This window comes from Mustela nigripes, chromosome 5 (assembly GCF_022355385.1).
Source record: "Mustela nigripes isolate SB6536 chromosome 5, MUSNIG.SB6536, whole genome shotgun sequence".
In the NCBI taxonomy this organism is placed as follows: Eukaryota; Metazoa; Chordata; class Mammalia; order Carnivora; family Mustelidae; genus Mustela; species Mustela nigripes.
In genome coordinates this window covers 70,252,767-70,268,789 of record NC_081561.1, presented here as the reverse complement: position 1 = coordinate 70,268,789, position 16,023 = coordinate 70,252,767, and the positions used below count along the sequence as shown (strand labels likewise).

The 16,023-nt window shown below is 33.0% G+C and overlaps 1 long non-coding RNA gene across 1 annotated transcript in view; it reads left to right on the top strand.

The window, feature by feature from the left end:
• LOC132018128 (uncharacterized) overlaps positions 1-14,730 on the top strand; it is a 55,437-nt gene extending 40,707 nt beyond the window's left edge. The window contains exons 2-4 of the long non-coding RNA XR_009404456.1: positions 5,093-5,197; positions 13,040-13,135; positions 13,994-14,730. This is a non-coding gene — a long non-coding RNA (uncharacterized LOC132018128). The remainder of the gene's footprint in view (positions 1-5,092; positions 5,198-13,039; positions 13,136-13,993) is intronic.
• Positions 14,731-16,023: the final 1,293 nt, after the last annotated feature.

Here is a 16,023-nt window from a genome sequence, read left to right as displayed (position 1 = left end):
ACAAATCAAAACCACAATGAGATATCACCTCACACCAGTCAGAATGGCTAAAATCAACAAGTCAGGAAATGACAGATGCTGGCGAGGATGCGGAGAAAGGGGAACCCTCCTACACTGTTGGTGGGAATGCAAGCTGGTGCAGCCACTCTGGAAAACAGCATGGAGGTTCCTCAAAATGTTGAAAATAGAACTGCCCTATGACCCAGCAATTGCACTATTGGGTATTTACCCTAAAGATACAAATGTAGTGATCCAAAGGGGCACATGCACCTGAATGTTTATAGCAGCAATGTCCACAATAGCCAAACTATGGAAAGAACCTAGATGTCCATCAACAGATGAATGGATCAAGAAGATGTGGTATATATACACAATGGAATACTATGCAGCCATCAAAAGAAATGAAATCTTGCCATTTGCAACAACATGGATGGAACTAGAGCGTATCATGCTTAGCAAAATAAGTCAAGCAGAGAAAGACAACTATCATATGATCTCCCTAATATGAGGAAGTGGTGATGCAACATGGAGGCTTAAGTGGGTAGAAGAAGAATAAATGAAACAAGATGGGATTGGGAGGGAGACAAACCATAAGTGACTCTTAATCTCACAAAACAAACTGAGGGTTGCCGGGGGGAGGGGGTTTGGGAGAAGGGGGTGGGATTATGGACATTGGGGAGGGTATGTGATTTGGTGAGTGCTGTGAAGTGTGTAAACCTGGTGATTCACAGACCTGTACCCCTGGGGATAAAAATATATGTTTATAAAAAATAAAAAAAATAATAATAATAAAAAATAATAATAAAAAAATAAAAATAATAATAATAAAAATATCCACAAAGAGTAAGAAGTGCTCATAAACAATCAGTAGTATTTCATATTTCATTATTTATCTTAATAAATATCAAAAGCCTGAATAAATTTTCCTATCTTTTTCTTCACATTTTACCTAAATTGGACCGCTTGGTAAGTTTGATTATATATGAATTGGTTGTCTTTGGTATGTGAAATGCTTTTGGATAGGGACATTGTTGAAAATGTGAGTTATGAGGCTAATAATGAATGTTGTAAAAAATCCTATCAATATTACAACAAATGACACAGAAAAATAATTTGTATTAACTTTTTATTAATAAAAAACCCCACTGGTATTGAAACTGGAGTTTTTAAATAAAGGATTGAACTGAGAGAATAGTATTCTGCAAATTTTTTTTATTAAAATATAATGTATTATTTGCTTCAGGGGTACAAGTCTGTGAGTCATCAGTCTTATTCTGCAAGTTTTAACAAGGTACATATTGAAAACTTTGTTTGTGACTTTCAATTATTATTTTAGATACTATATTACTATTTTTCTACTCTAAATTAAAGACAATTAAATCAATTCATATGCTTACTTTTCCCAGATCATCAAAATTATCCATAATAAAATACATTTTTAATATTTGCAAAAAAACTAAGAGCATCAGCATACAATATTTCATAATATTTGCCAATTTTAACATGGTGTTTCTTGAAACTAGTTTTTCCTAAGCTGGATGATAAAAGTTTAGGAATATTGAATATTTTGCCAGAAAGATTCTGTTCCTCTCCTACTTGTGAAAGGAAAAGCAACTAATTAACACTTTTACAAAGGTAATCTCTGCCACATCTAACAGATCCCCTTCAAACATGAGTTTTCATATTTTTATTAGATCCCTGAAATTTTTTCTCTCCTTAGTTAGAAAAGCAGTGGTCCCTTAATATAAACTTTGTCTTTTACTTATCTATTAAGTAAAATAATAAACCAAATAATTGCCTAATTATTCAACATACATTTCCTCTCATATAGAGCTAATCAATATGAATTGGATTGTCTAATAAACCTAGTTTTTCCTTTCCTTCAGTAGAAATAGCATGCTGAAATTTGAAAATACTATTATCTAGACTTCACCCTAGATAGTTTATTTTGAATATATAGATCTGAAATAAGTCCTGTGTATGTGTGAGTGAGTGAATGTGTGTATTACTACTACTCACTACAGCCAGGGTTGAATTAGAAATTGATGCATTTCACAAAAATATAGTTTTTTTTTAAACCACTAAACCTTGATAACAGCAAACATCTTTATCATAGCATAAAAAGAATATTTTCATTGGTGATTGAGAATAAGTTGAAATAATCCTGAATGCTTCTAAGTTAACAGTTACTGGGGAAATATGGACCTCATGCTTTGATCACACTGAAATATAATTAGAACTTACACACACACACACACACACACACACATTTCAGAAATGTCCTTTGATCTGGAAATGTATAGATATCCTATTAAACGTCTAGATAAAAGAAACAGTAGAAACTGAAGTATAAGGTAACAACAACAAAAACAGCAACTATCAGAACTCATGGGGGCAATTTAAATGGGGAGAGGAGGTCAACTCATTGTTCCAGACAGTAGTTTTATCAATAAAAATGAAACAACAAAAATAAATGAGTTAAATCCCCTCCTCAGGGGCACCTGGGTGTCTCAGTGGGTTAAGTCTCTGCCTTTGTCTCAGGTCATGATCTCAGGGTCCTGGGATGGAGCCCCTCATTGGGTTCTGCTCAGCAAGAAGCCTGCTTCCCCCTCTCTCTCTCTGCCAGCCTCTCTGTCCTTGTGATCTCTCTCTCTTTCTCTGTCAAATAAATAAATAAAAATCTTAAAAAAAAAATAAACCCCCTCCTCAAAAATTGTAAAAAGGAACAACCAAGGACATTTTTAAAAAGTGTAATGAAAGAAAGAATAAATTTAAAAAACCTTGATTAAGGAGGTAGAAAATAGAAAACAGAATTAATAAAAATATTAGTTCATAAAAAATTAATAAAATAGACAAACCACTAGCTAACTTGAACAAGGGGAAAAGGTGCAAATATACAAAAGAAAAATAAAGGACATAACAATTAAAACAAAATTTTTAAAAAATCATAGGCTATTTTGATGACCTCTAATGAAAAAAATAATAAGTTTAACAGAGATAGACAATTTCCAAAGCAAATAACTAAAGTTGACCTTATTTGAGTTATAATACAAGAGAAATTTTTCATTTAAGAACTTTAGAAAAGAAAAAGAACTTCAGATGTATTCACAGAAAACTTCCCTTTCATTCCTCCAGTTCACTCACCATCCTTGACCCTCATATCTGTTCAAGGAAGCAGTCCTCTATTGGCTATATTAATGGTCTCTCCTCACTTCTGGTTTCTGGTGGTATTCTTGGGTCTGGCCCCATGTGTTTCTACATGATCATACAATATATCCTTTTAATCCAGCTCTAAGGAAATGATGGTTGTACAAACAGACTTCGAAATACTAAACACCATTTAAAGCATTTAAACACCATTTTGTCATGATGAATGTTTATATTTATTTCTATAATGCTATTAGTTTCTGATTGTTCATATTTTAAGATTTTCAGTAATTAAAAATGTTTATCATGACAAATTCAAACACATAAAAAACAAACCTATTCACTCATCACCTTTCCATGAACATTAGCATTCTGTCATTTTATATCATCTGTACCTCTTCCCACTCCATAGAACTTTAGTTTACAATTGCTATCACTATGTTATATAGCTATGTTATATGGTTATTTTGAGGTAAATATATATATATGTGTGTGTGTGTATATACATATACATAAATATATATATGCAAATCCCTTATTATGTTATCAAATACACCATTTCTGGCTATTTTCTTATGTTCAATCCTGGAAAAAAATATAGTAACCTTATTACTCAAAATGCCATAGCTATTCAAAGCTTGATGGTGTTGAACAACATAGTTCTTTCTGCATATGTAATTTCCTAATACCATCTATTTAATGCTAGTTATACCAGTGTTCATGATACTGCCTTATTCATTGGGCTACTTGAAAATATTGGCTTCCAGTGATTCTCTCAAAAGTTATCACTGTGCTTCACTGACAATAAGCATGAATAGAAGTATTGTTCAGATCATGCAGAAACACATACACGATAATTCATTTTCTAGACATGTCAAATTTCCTATTCAGAATTTTATAGCATTAAGATAGAATGAAACATTTTCCAACTGTGTTTTCTCAAGATCATAATCAATGCATGCCTATTAATGTAAATCCCTTCAAAGCTGACTAAACCCCTGTCTTACACATGGTGCTATCAGTGAGAAAACAAGGGAAGGAAAAATGGGTTAAGCAAAAAATAGCAGTCTGATTTGTTCAAAGAGTATGTGCTGCTGTCCAGCATAGCTTATAACTGACTAGAGAGAGGAGGGCCTCATCACATCAGAGCCAAGAGAAGATAGTAATCTGTCACAGCCCAACAAAAGTTCTCTTGAAAGCTCTTAGATGAGAAAGTCATGGCTATCCTCACAAAACGCCTGATATATAGCATAAAGCCTGTGAAAGGGTCAGGAGAGCCTGTTTGGGTGCCAGTGGCAAGGAGCACACAGGGTGAATGATCCCTGCCACCACCTTTACTGTCTTTAGATGGTATTGACTAGAGGAGACACTGTGGTCAGAAGACAGACAAGCAACATCTGACACATGGAGCCACACATAAGTCTTAAGGCCAAAGGGCGTCAATAAACCTAGCATAGCCCAGAGCCTTCAATTCATCCTGTGCCCAACTTGTGGCAGAAAAATCCAAAATCAATGCCATCCTGACAATATAATCTTGTGTGATCATTCAAAACAAACACCACAGCAACCAGTGAGGGGAATGTGCTCCTCAGAATTCCCTTCTGGAACTGTGTTCAGCTACAGATAGGCTTGGACAACTCATGACTCAAATCACCAAGTACTCTGGGACCACAAGCTGAACCCATGCATGGGTACACAGTTGAATAGAACAAACTAGGAAACAGAAAACATGGCTTAGAAAATCCTGGACCAGGCTCAGGGTACTATTGTCAGATGCCACTGCTAGCCCTACGTCCCAAGTACTGGGAATGAAAATGGTACTGCTTTTAAGCCTCACTTTAGCAATGGCACTGTACCCAAATGTCAGTTGCTTGTTATACTCAGAATTATCTTGTTATACTTATCTTGTTATACTCAGAATTAACATCATGAGTTTCCTTCGCAGGTGACCTCAGCAGCCTGGGTACATCTGTGCTCCAGCTTTGCAGAGTCCATCCTGGAGGCTGTAGACTTGGATGGCTTGGTTCTCTTTCACTACTCCAACCCTAAGGTAGGTTACCTCTTTCCTGAAGTTTTCTTGAGGTGACCTCAGTTTTCCCTTCTTAATCAATAAATGCCCCAATACCTTCTATATGAAATTCCCTCTATTGAAATAACTAGGATGATTTCTGTTTCCTTGATTCATCTCTGACTGATACACTTATAAATAAGGGATTAAGAAACCATTTAGTTATTGAAGAAAACTTTATAAAACGTTTCTTCATCAAACAAGTGTATGATCTACCAATTTACAGTTTATATCAGAAAAACTGATTTGTTTAAAAAAGACCCAAACATCATGGTCCCTTGGTACTAAGATAAAATTGGCTAACTTATATAGATTTGGAAAACAATATGAGGTTGAGAAGAATTAATATGAAATAATTTAACATGTAATGGACTATGATACCTTTCAATTAAATTCATTTCTGCAACAATTTATTGATCCTACTGCAGATATTAATTGACAAATAGGTTAAATATCATACAATATTTGTTGTCTTATTTTTATTATTCCATCATGATTAATTTATTTATGACTTACAGGTAGATCTTGATGCTTGACTATCATATCTTGCACTTCTTTTTGTGTTCTCCAGGATTTAAAAATAGTAGGATATAACCATTGAAAGATACGACCTCTAAAAAATTCTAAAAAATGTAATAATCAGTGAAGTTGAACTTTAAACAGGAGCTTTTTCATATATGATCCAGCTAAGACCTATTGATATTTTATTTTCTCTGTTATATAATACACTTACAATAATGAAGTAGAAATAAATGCTAATGGGATTAAATATGAACTTTGTCATATCTGTCAGTGATATACATCTATTTCAAGTACTGTACTATAGCATCGTAAGTTTCCACAAAGAACACAAAGATACTCTTTTCCCCTAAGAGTTAACTCAGTAATTAAAGTGGAAAAATTGCATCCACAGTATTGACAAGTAACATAGAACATCTCCTCATTATGGTAAAGAATACGAGGCTTTTTTATTATGTCTACTGCTATTTCTTGTAATAATTTTCAAATAAAAAGCTATAGGTCTACTTATCAGATGAGAAATTTTATAGACAGTACATTCTCTCACACTGCAGTAATCAAAATAATGATAAACTGTAAAGTTGCAAGCTGAAAAGGTCAAGTACGTTGTCTTGATTGGCAAAACGACCCAGACCTGTAGGTGTGAATGGGAACATAAAACATATCCATTTGAGCATTTATCTTGTTCTTTGACTGATGTCAGAGAACACAGAAATCTCAAAATCCATAGCCCGGTTTATGAGGACAGGAAAATACTAATACTTCAATTTCTGGTCCAAATATTTTTGTTATCCCCAAAGAGTTGAGTAACTCTTTACAGGCAATCTCAACTAAATAGAAAAATCATATGTAAGTCTACATTTGTCCAATATTTAATCTATGCTGATACACCAAGTGTTAAATAATAGACAATTACTTGGTATCACTATAGATTAGAAAGAAAATACAGCTGAGTTATTTTTAAATAGTTTTCTCTAGTAAAACTAATTTTTCTTCTAGATATATATTTAAGCACAAGTCACTAAAGAAAGTAAAAATTATTTATGTAAACCTCAATTTATCTTTCTAGAATTATCTATAATAGAGTTTATCCTGTTGCCAACTAACTCTATAACTGCAACTAAGGGCTTCTGAGGACTTCAAAATGCATCTGTAACAGTACGCTGCAAAATCCATGTCATATAACAATAATAAACCCACCACATATAAAGAAGTACAGGCAGTGAATATTTCAGTTTTATTCTTCAATTATAATATCCAGTCTAAATGTAACTTATCTTTTAAGCTTGGTCTACTCTACTAGGATGCTTTTAATCCTGAAATTAACAGAACAAATTTATATTCATGATACTATTTTTACTAACTGATCTCAAAGTGTTTCGTGAATAAAATACTTAAGCTTAACAGAAATGTATGGGAGGATCTATACTTTCCACAGAAACAAACAAATACATAAAATCTCAAGAAGAGGGGCACCTGGGTGGCTCAGTCCATTAAGCGTCTGCCTTTGGCTCAGGCTCAGGTCATGATCCCAGGGTGCTAGAATCAAGGCCTGCACGGGGCTCCCAGCTCAGTACGGGATCTGCTCAGCCTTCACCCTCTGCCCCTCCCCCTGTCTTGCTGCTCTCAGATAAATAAAGTCTTTAAAAAATTCAAAATGTCAAGAAGAGTCAAATATTTAATAAAAGACACCATGTTTATATCTATCACAGAAATAAGACAGTGTATTATTTATAGAATAATATTAATTTTTTTTTTTAACTTCTTTTTTTTTTTTTACCCCTGGGGATAAAAATATATGTTTATAAAAAATAAAAAATTAAAAAAAAAAATAGAATAATATTAATTTTAATTAATTTTATGACATAATTTTGTATTCACTTTATGTACAAATACTCTGTGGTACAGAAAATCAAATGCTTTATTTTTGCAAAGTGATTCTGCCTTCCTTTTATATAGACTACCTGAAGAAGCATCTTAGAAAGAAGAGGAAAAAAAAAAAAAAAGCCAAAAGCCTCAACTACCAGGAAACCAGACTGGTGCTATAAGTTCTACTGAAGCTGAACACTAAAACTTTTGTTCAAATCACTGGAAATATGTATCTCAGTGGTCACAGGAATGTAAAGCCTATATAAACACCTGGCAGCTTTTTGATTGATGATGGCATTTTTTAATCAGTTTCAGTTTGTTATGAGAAAAAAAAATTATTTCATACTAACAAAGAATTCTTGTTATGTACTTAAAAAATATTAACTACTTGAACTATAGTACAATGTATCTTCCTGTCCATTATCTTAGAAAATCTACTACCACTTTGTACTAAATAATTTAAATTAAATAAGTCTGACATCCGGAAAGTTAAAAATTAATAAGGGAAACTGAAGGACTTAATAGATTATTATAATTGCATAAATATACGTACTTTCTTTTTAAGGTGAAATAAATATATCAGTGATTTTTTTAAAGTCTATTCATATTTTTGTTTTTCATCAACATTCAGTAACATGAACTGAATTTACTTGCTTACTTGAAACAACCAAAAATCAGAGACAATATATGAAAATTGTCTGCAAGATGCTGCACATCCGGCAATAAAGGAGAGTGAACACTATGAGGTGGGAAACAAACAAGATGATCCCTATGATTATCTCAACTTATATCTTTCAGAAAGTTTCCAGGCCCCAGTACAGGGAAAGCAAACCCACCAGGATTAAGACAGACTTCCTGAAGTGATTGAGCTGAGTAACTGGAAAGAATAAAGCACTACCTGTTTATAACACAGAGCACTGAGAAAAGAGAATGATCCCGAAAGAAAGCTGTGGGGATATGCAGAGAGCACCCTTTGAATATTCAGCAGAGCACTGCTCAGTGCATGAGTGTGAGGAAATTACTTGAGGCCAGAGGAAGATCCATCTAGACTAGAGCAAACAACTCCCAGCGTGCATAGGCCCAGAAATAATACAATGGATTGGAACATATTCGTTAGAGTCACCTAGTAGAACATTCAGAAAGGTGTTGCCTCAGTAGGGGGGGAATAGTTATCCCGAGAAGACAAACTGCTCTGAACACCCCTAACAAATCCTAAAAACATGGCTCAAAAGAAACAAACTATTTTTAACCAAGTTAACCTTATCCCAGGACAAAACAGTATCTATAAGAATACAAAAAATATTAAGCAAACAAAAAGCTAGAATTAGGGCGCCTGAGTGGCTCAGTGGTTTAAAGCCTCTGCCTTCGGCTCAGGTCATGATCTCAGGGTCCTGGGATTGAGCCCCACACCGGGGCCACACAAAAAAAATAGCACTTCATTAAAAATTTAAATATAAACTTACCATGTGAACTAGCCATTCTATATCTTGAGATTTAGCCAAGTGTGACATAAGAAATATATATTTGACCTTTGTTCCTAATTTTTAATGCAGAGTTCCTAAAATCTTTGGAATTTCCTGAAGTATAAGAGTGATAGAAACATCTTTTGTTTCAATGAGGCCGCTCTTGGCAGACCTCTAAACAACTTTAGGATGGGCTGGACACAAGGAAGACCAAGCCTTGACCAGAAGCTTGGTACTTTCAGACCAACCTCCAACCTCTGGGAAAGAAAGGGTAGAGATTAAGTTAATCCCAAAAGCCAATGATCTAATCAATTGTGCCCACATAATGAAATCTCCATGACAACCTCTAAATAATGAAGTTTGGAAGGTTAGTTTGTAATCACATCTACATACTAGAAGGTAATATATATATACTAGAAGGTAAGGGGCTCCTACTCATAGGGACAGAAACTTCACACTTAGGACTCATCCAGACCCTGTTCTTGGTACCTTTTCATCTAGCTTTTCATTTGTATTCTTTATTATAAACCAATAAACATAAGTAAAATGCCTTCCTAAATTCTGTGAGCCATCGAGCAAATTATTGAACGTAAAGAGGAAGAATGTCCAATGTATAAGGAAATACAGTTGGCCTCAAATTTGTGACTGGAATCTGAAGTGGGAACAATCTTGACTAAGCACTTTAATGTCTGGGATCTGATACTAGGACCAGGAAGATGGTGTCAGAATTGAATGGAACTGTCAAATACCTAGTTAGTGTCAGAGTTGGAGAAGGGGCTTGGAAAAGATATTGTGTATTCTCTTCATGAGGAAAAAAACCCATATCATAAAGCAAAAACACAAAATATACTTGTTTATTCATGTTCAAAGAACAGTTACTTTGAACAGCCAAAAATCTGGAAAACACTCAAATATCCTTCAACAGGCAAACTGAATAAGGATGTTATGGTATATCCATTGAGCAGAATACTGCTCAGCCATTAAGAAAATAATGATAATATGTTGATATATGAAACACCACGGAAGAATATTAAAATAATTTTGTCAAAAGAAAAAAAAAGAAGTACATACTGTATGGTCTGTTGATGTGAAATTCTATGAAATGTAAACTATAGTGAAACTTGGCAGTGGTTACTTGGAAAGCTGGGCAAAGACAGGGAAGAGGAAGACGGGGATGGATTGAAATGGAAATGAGGAAAGTTTGGGTGTTCAATATGTTCACGATCTTGCTTCCAGTGATGGCATCAACACTGTATACATATGTCAAAACATCATCTGTTAGGTAGTGTAATCATCTTTATGCCTCATTAAAGTTGATGGGTTAAAGTAATATTCTACCTTTCTTCTTATCTCTGTCCTTTTTTCTACTCTCCATTGTGCATATGAATTCCAAGGAAGGCTAGGTAAAGCCAAATAGTCTTTGCTGAGAAAAGAAAAAAAATTAAAAGGGAAAAAGAAAAGCTTATCACTTCACAGTGTGTGTATGCCTGAAAGAATAATGGTGTCCTCGCTATTTGTGTGTTGCTTGTGGTGTGCTTGCACCTGTTTTCATGGCTTTTTCTTAAACAAAGTTCTGTTGAGTATATCAGTCCTCCTTTAAGGCCTTTAATAATTCAGTACATTATTAAAAGACCTGGCTAATTATTAATCATTTTCAGAAACATCTATTTAAAATCTTTTGTAAGCTTCATTTCTCTTAAAGGAAATGAGTTTTCAATGAAGAAAAAGTAAAATACAAGTATTTGCAAATACTTGTAATATGTATTGTGAAATTTAATGAAATTTTAGTATTAAAAATTAGATTATTTTATTTTTTTTATTTTAATTTAGATTATTTATTAGATAATTATTGATGTTAATTATTAATATTTATAATAAATAAATATATTTATTATTATTTGTTAGATTATTTTTATTTATTTAGCATTAAAATTAGAGTATTTTTCTTAAGATTTGAGACATTTGTCTTACAACAGTTCTGAGGAAAATGCACGGATGGTCATGTGTGAGGCTTCAGGACAAGGTCAAGGAATGCAGAGCCCTTTTGAGATTTATCAGTAATTTATATTACTGATGATATATTACAACAGGATTCTATTCTTTACTTAGGTAATTTTTAATGATTTTAATGACTAGTGGAATATCCTAGGCTCCTCAGTTGTGGTAGCCTATAAGTAGGAACAAAAAGAATCTGAACACAAAATATAAAGGTTATCTCAGATTTATAACTACCTTAGCAATCAATACATCCATAATTAAATTACATGATCCAAGTCAAAAACAACAACAACAACCACTCTTTTTTGTAATGGATTTAAGTATGAAGTTTCTCAGATCATTATAGAAAAGGGTGGATAGAATATAAGTTTATCATTTCTTGTAACTTGCATAGAGTTCTATTGATTTATTTATATTGAAACTGTCACTCTATGAGGCAGAAAAACACATAGAATCTGGAAATGTGACTTGCATACCTAATATAACCACTGCAGGAAATAAAAATTATGTAATGCAGGGATTGTCTCTTTATCAATGTTGTGCTGTTTTTAAAATTAAACTAAAAAATGTGGAATATTCAGATGCATATCAAGATATGTAGAAAGACAAATAGAGAGAGAGAGAGATCTGTTTTCACAATTCTAAGTACAATCTCCTACCAAGATTGCAGGGAATACAAGTAAGCATGGTGACTGCAGAAGAGAAAAGTCTAAAACTTAATTTTTTAAAAAGATTTATTATTTATTTGAGAGAGAGAGAGAATGAACAGGAGTAGGGGCAGAGAGAGAGAAGCTCAAGAAAATTCCCAGCTGAATGCAGAGCCTGATGAGAGCCTAAATCCCAGGACTCTGAGATCATGACCCGAGATGCTTAACTGATTAAGCCACCCAGGCAACCCCCTTCTTTTTTCACTTTGCATAACAAGCTTATTTTTTAAAAGTCATATAGACAATAATCAAAATAAACAATCAGATCTTCACTTCCACCCTGTAAAAATACACTTTTAATTTAATTTGCAACTATACATTTTCTTTCCTATTTGTGTGTATATATGTGAGTGTGTGCTTCTACCTATTCTAGTTTTTTTCCTTCACTCTGTGTTTAATATAGGAGCATCAACACTAATTAAATTAGTTTTAGCTACAACATTACATTACCCAATACTTGCTAATAATTTCTGGGAAGTCATTCAGGATCTATTAGGTTTGGAAAGCAGAAGTAATATTTACATTTGATGATTTACAAAGTGTGTGTGTGTGTGTGTGTGTGTGTGTATAAAATTATTTCAAATGTATTTCCAAGAATTGTTTTTCATTGGGTACTAGTCTCATATCATAGGATTTTTTTTTAAAGATTTGAAGATGAAATAAATTTCGAAAATATGACCTACATACTAGATACAATAAAGGCCTCTTAGAGGTTCACAATTCCTATTAACATATTGAAGACTGTGTAGTCCATTATAGAGTAACTTGCCTAAATTATCCAAATCAGAATATACCATAGTCATTTGACTTTTGGAGGTATTTTAAAATCATCTCTTGGCATTAAAGATCATAAACACGTTTTGGGAAATTCAGTCCGGTTAATCTCCGAAATTAAATTATTCTACTTTTTTTTTTTTTACATTTTATTTATTTGTCAGAGAGAGAGAGAGAGCACAAGCAGGGGGAGAGTCAGGCAGAGGGAGAAGCAGGCTCCCCTCTGAGCTAGGAGCCTGATGTGGGAGTAGAGTCCAGAAATGTGGGATAATAATCGGAGCTAAAGGGAGACACTTAACTGACTGAACCACCCAGGCGTCCCTAAGTTATTCCACTTCTACTATATGATTCAAGTTGCTTTTCCATTAGAAAGAATGGATGTAATTCAGAAAAGGTGGAATCTCATATGTGCATGTTTGGAAAATTAAAGTTAATAGCATTTGAAAAGGTATAAGGCGTACTTACTGATTTTAATTTTCCTGTAATATTTTCAGATGCCTGGCATTTGTGCTCATGAAGATGAGTTCCAGAGGGTCTAAAAAGGAACAGATTCTCCACACATTGCAAAATTATAATAACTCAAAAATTTGGTAAATTACTAATAGTTTTTACACATATATAAACCAAAAGCCAAATAAACTGCTTCCTATTTGACCATAAGAACCAAAGAAAGAACTTGTAGGTTTCAATACATTTGAAGCATATCTGTGGTCTTTGGTCCATATTTTGAGATAGCTTCCAGAGTTCAACTTTAAACATTAGGCTAGATTAGATAATCATAATATATTGTTTAGAAATACCAAAGAATTCATCAAGGTCTAAGGTACTTAGTAATTAACTAGTCCTGCATTATGTAAGATATCTTTTATTATTAACAAAAAGGTGTAAATATATTATTAATGGTAAAGTGTCACACTTTATGAGTGACTTCTTTTACAAAAGGGGTCAAAGATAAATTATATAATATCGCTCTTCCTTGCATTCTGATATATTATCTTCAGTTAAACAAAAAAATTAAAGTAAAGATGTTATATCTTGAGTCAAATGGAGTTTGAGTTCTATTATTAGACTTTGTAGTACAGGTAAAACATATCTGTCATGTGAGTTGTTGCAGGAAATAAAAAGTCCAGGACCTAGTAATTTATTTTAAGACATCCCTAGCAGGTATAATTATGTGCATCACTCCAATGAAAATCTTTTGATTTACTTTGTGGTTCTGTAACATGGGAAATATTGAAAGCGTTCTGTGGATTCTTTGCTCTATGGCCACCTCCTTCCATAGGCCTTTCCGTTCTGTAAAGTCAGAAAGCTAGAAGCTCTCATTCTCAGGCCTCTTCCTGCTATGGTTTTAGAACTGAATATCATTCTACAACTGAAAATGGAATTCCTAAGATTTTGAGTGAAAATCAGTAAATGTTCTCACTCTGCCTACAAATGTTTTTCTACAGGCAAGTGAAGTCATGGAGAACCAAATGTCAAGAATACACTACAACTTTCTAAAGCCATCGCCAGATTACCAGGCGGCTTTGGGGAGCACCTTAAAGAAGCATGTTCAGGTCCCAGCAAGTCCTGTGGTCCCTGTGGTCCCTTGACTCCCACTTCACCACCACTTCTGACAATTTCTTAAGCATCTCAATCTATTTATTCCATTTCAGCTTAAAATATCAAAGGTGGTTTCTGCTTTTTGCACTGAAACAGGACTGACACAGTAGGGATGACATATAAACAAATGTTACAGAAACGTCTTACAATCTTTCATATTAAGAAATCTGAATAAACAAAATTGTAAGTGAAAACTATTACAGCTCTGAAACAAGTTTTCTTTGCAATGCATATGGAATTACATGTGCATTTATTTTCTTAAAAGTTGTTGGAAAAATTAAGGATGAATTTTTATTTTCCCAAAAGTTTGTTCATTTTTTTAATTTATTTTGACAATCAAACTTTGTTTTTATTTAGAAAAGAACAGAACTCTTATGTTTCTTATTTCTCCATCTTCATCACCAGTAAATCAACTTCTATCCTTTGAATAAGCTAAACTTTATATAATAAGTATTAAAATTGACTTTTTAAAGGAAGAATTTCATGTAATTTAGTAAAATGGCCTTTCTCCATTAGACTGGTATTGAATAAAACTAGGATTGCACTAATAAAATATAAGTTTATAATAAGCATAAAGTTTTAAGTTACCTTGCATGTTTGCCTCATTATGCATGATTGGAGATGTAATCAATACTTTGAAAAATATTTAAGTGAAAGTGTGTTGTCTGCTTAACTTGATAAAAAAGTATTTGAGGTATAACTTTCAAATTATAAAGCAAAATTCTGCAGCATTTAATACTTTAATAATATATGCCTACATATATGCTTATAAATTATATATATATATATATGTATATATATATATATATATTAGTTTATAGAACTCTTAATTTCATTTAAATTACTGCCATTTTGTAGGGGAAGAAAAGAACACCTGGTGAGCTTAAATGCTTAGACAAACTAGTTAGTCCAGAGAAGAGTTAAGATTTCAGGTCAGATAGTCAGAACTGTGAGTCATGTAATGCTGCTATTGCAATTATTATTTCCGTGTATTTGGCACCTTGTATTTAGTAAATTTTAACTGGCTGACAAAATTACTAACAAAGATGAAAATAAGTACAACATTCAGCAAGAAATTGAAAATACCTTACTATCTCAGCCCAGACTTAAGTTAAATTCTCACTGGATAAAATGTAATTTTAGAGGAATAAAACTTAACCAAAAAGAATATATATATATATATAAAACTAAGGGGTCGTTCCTTTGTCCCAAACTCCCTTTACATCGACTAAAGTACATTTCCTGGAAAATTATATGTGATTTCAAATAAGAAAGCCAAAATCTAATCAGTTGTGCTATATATTACTGAAAAATTTAATTTAATGAAAAACATTAAATTAATAAAAAAGGAATAGCTTCAAAGGAGGCTAAGAAATTAGTTAAGAGTTATTGCATCTTGACTTTGGCCTATGGAGAACTTGGCATACCAATAAATACAATTATCCACTCTTGGTGGATTTATAGTGATGTTAGATGCAAAAAACTGATAGAACTTGAGAAACCAGACTCTTTAAGATCATCTACCTCTCTTTTTTCTAATCCTATTTTTACTGTGTAATTCTAATATTTCTATCTATATGGAGTGGTGAAACTGGTTCCCTGAGTTCATCTAGATCCACCATGCACCAAATGAGTGACTGGGAAATATTCAACTAATAGTGATTTAATTCCCTCATATGTAAGTGAAACTAGTGGTAGCATTAATGTTCCAGGATCATTGAATGGCTTAATATATGAAAAATCCTTAGAAGATGGTCTGGCATTAAAAAAAAGTGATTAAAAAAGTGCTATATAACACTAAATAACAATTAACATACATTAAATTTTCTCAATGGACCAGGTAATAAACTAGACATTTTTATGTATGGTCTCTCTC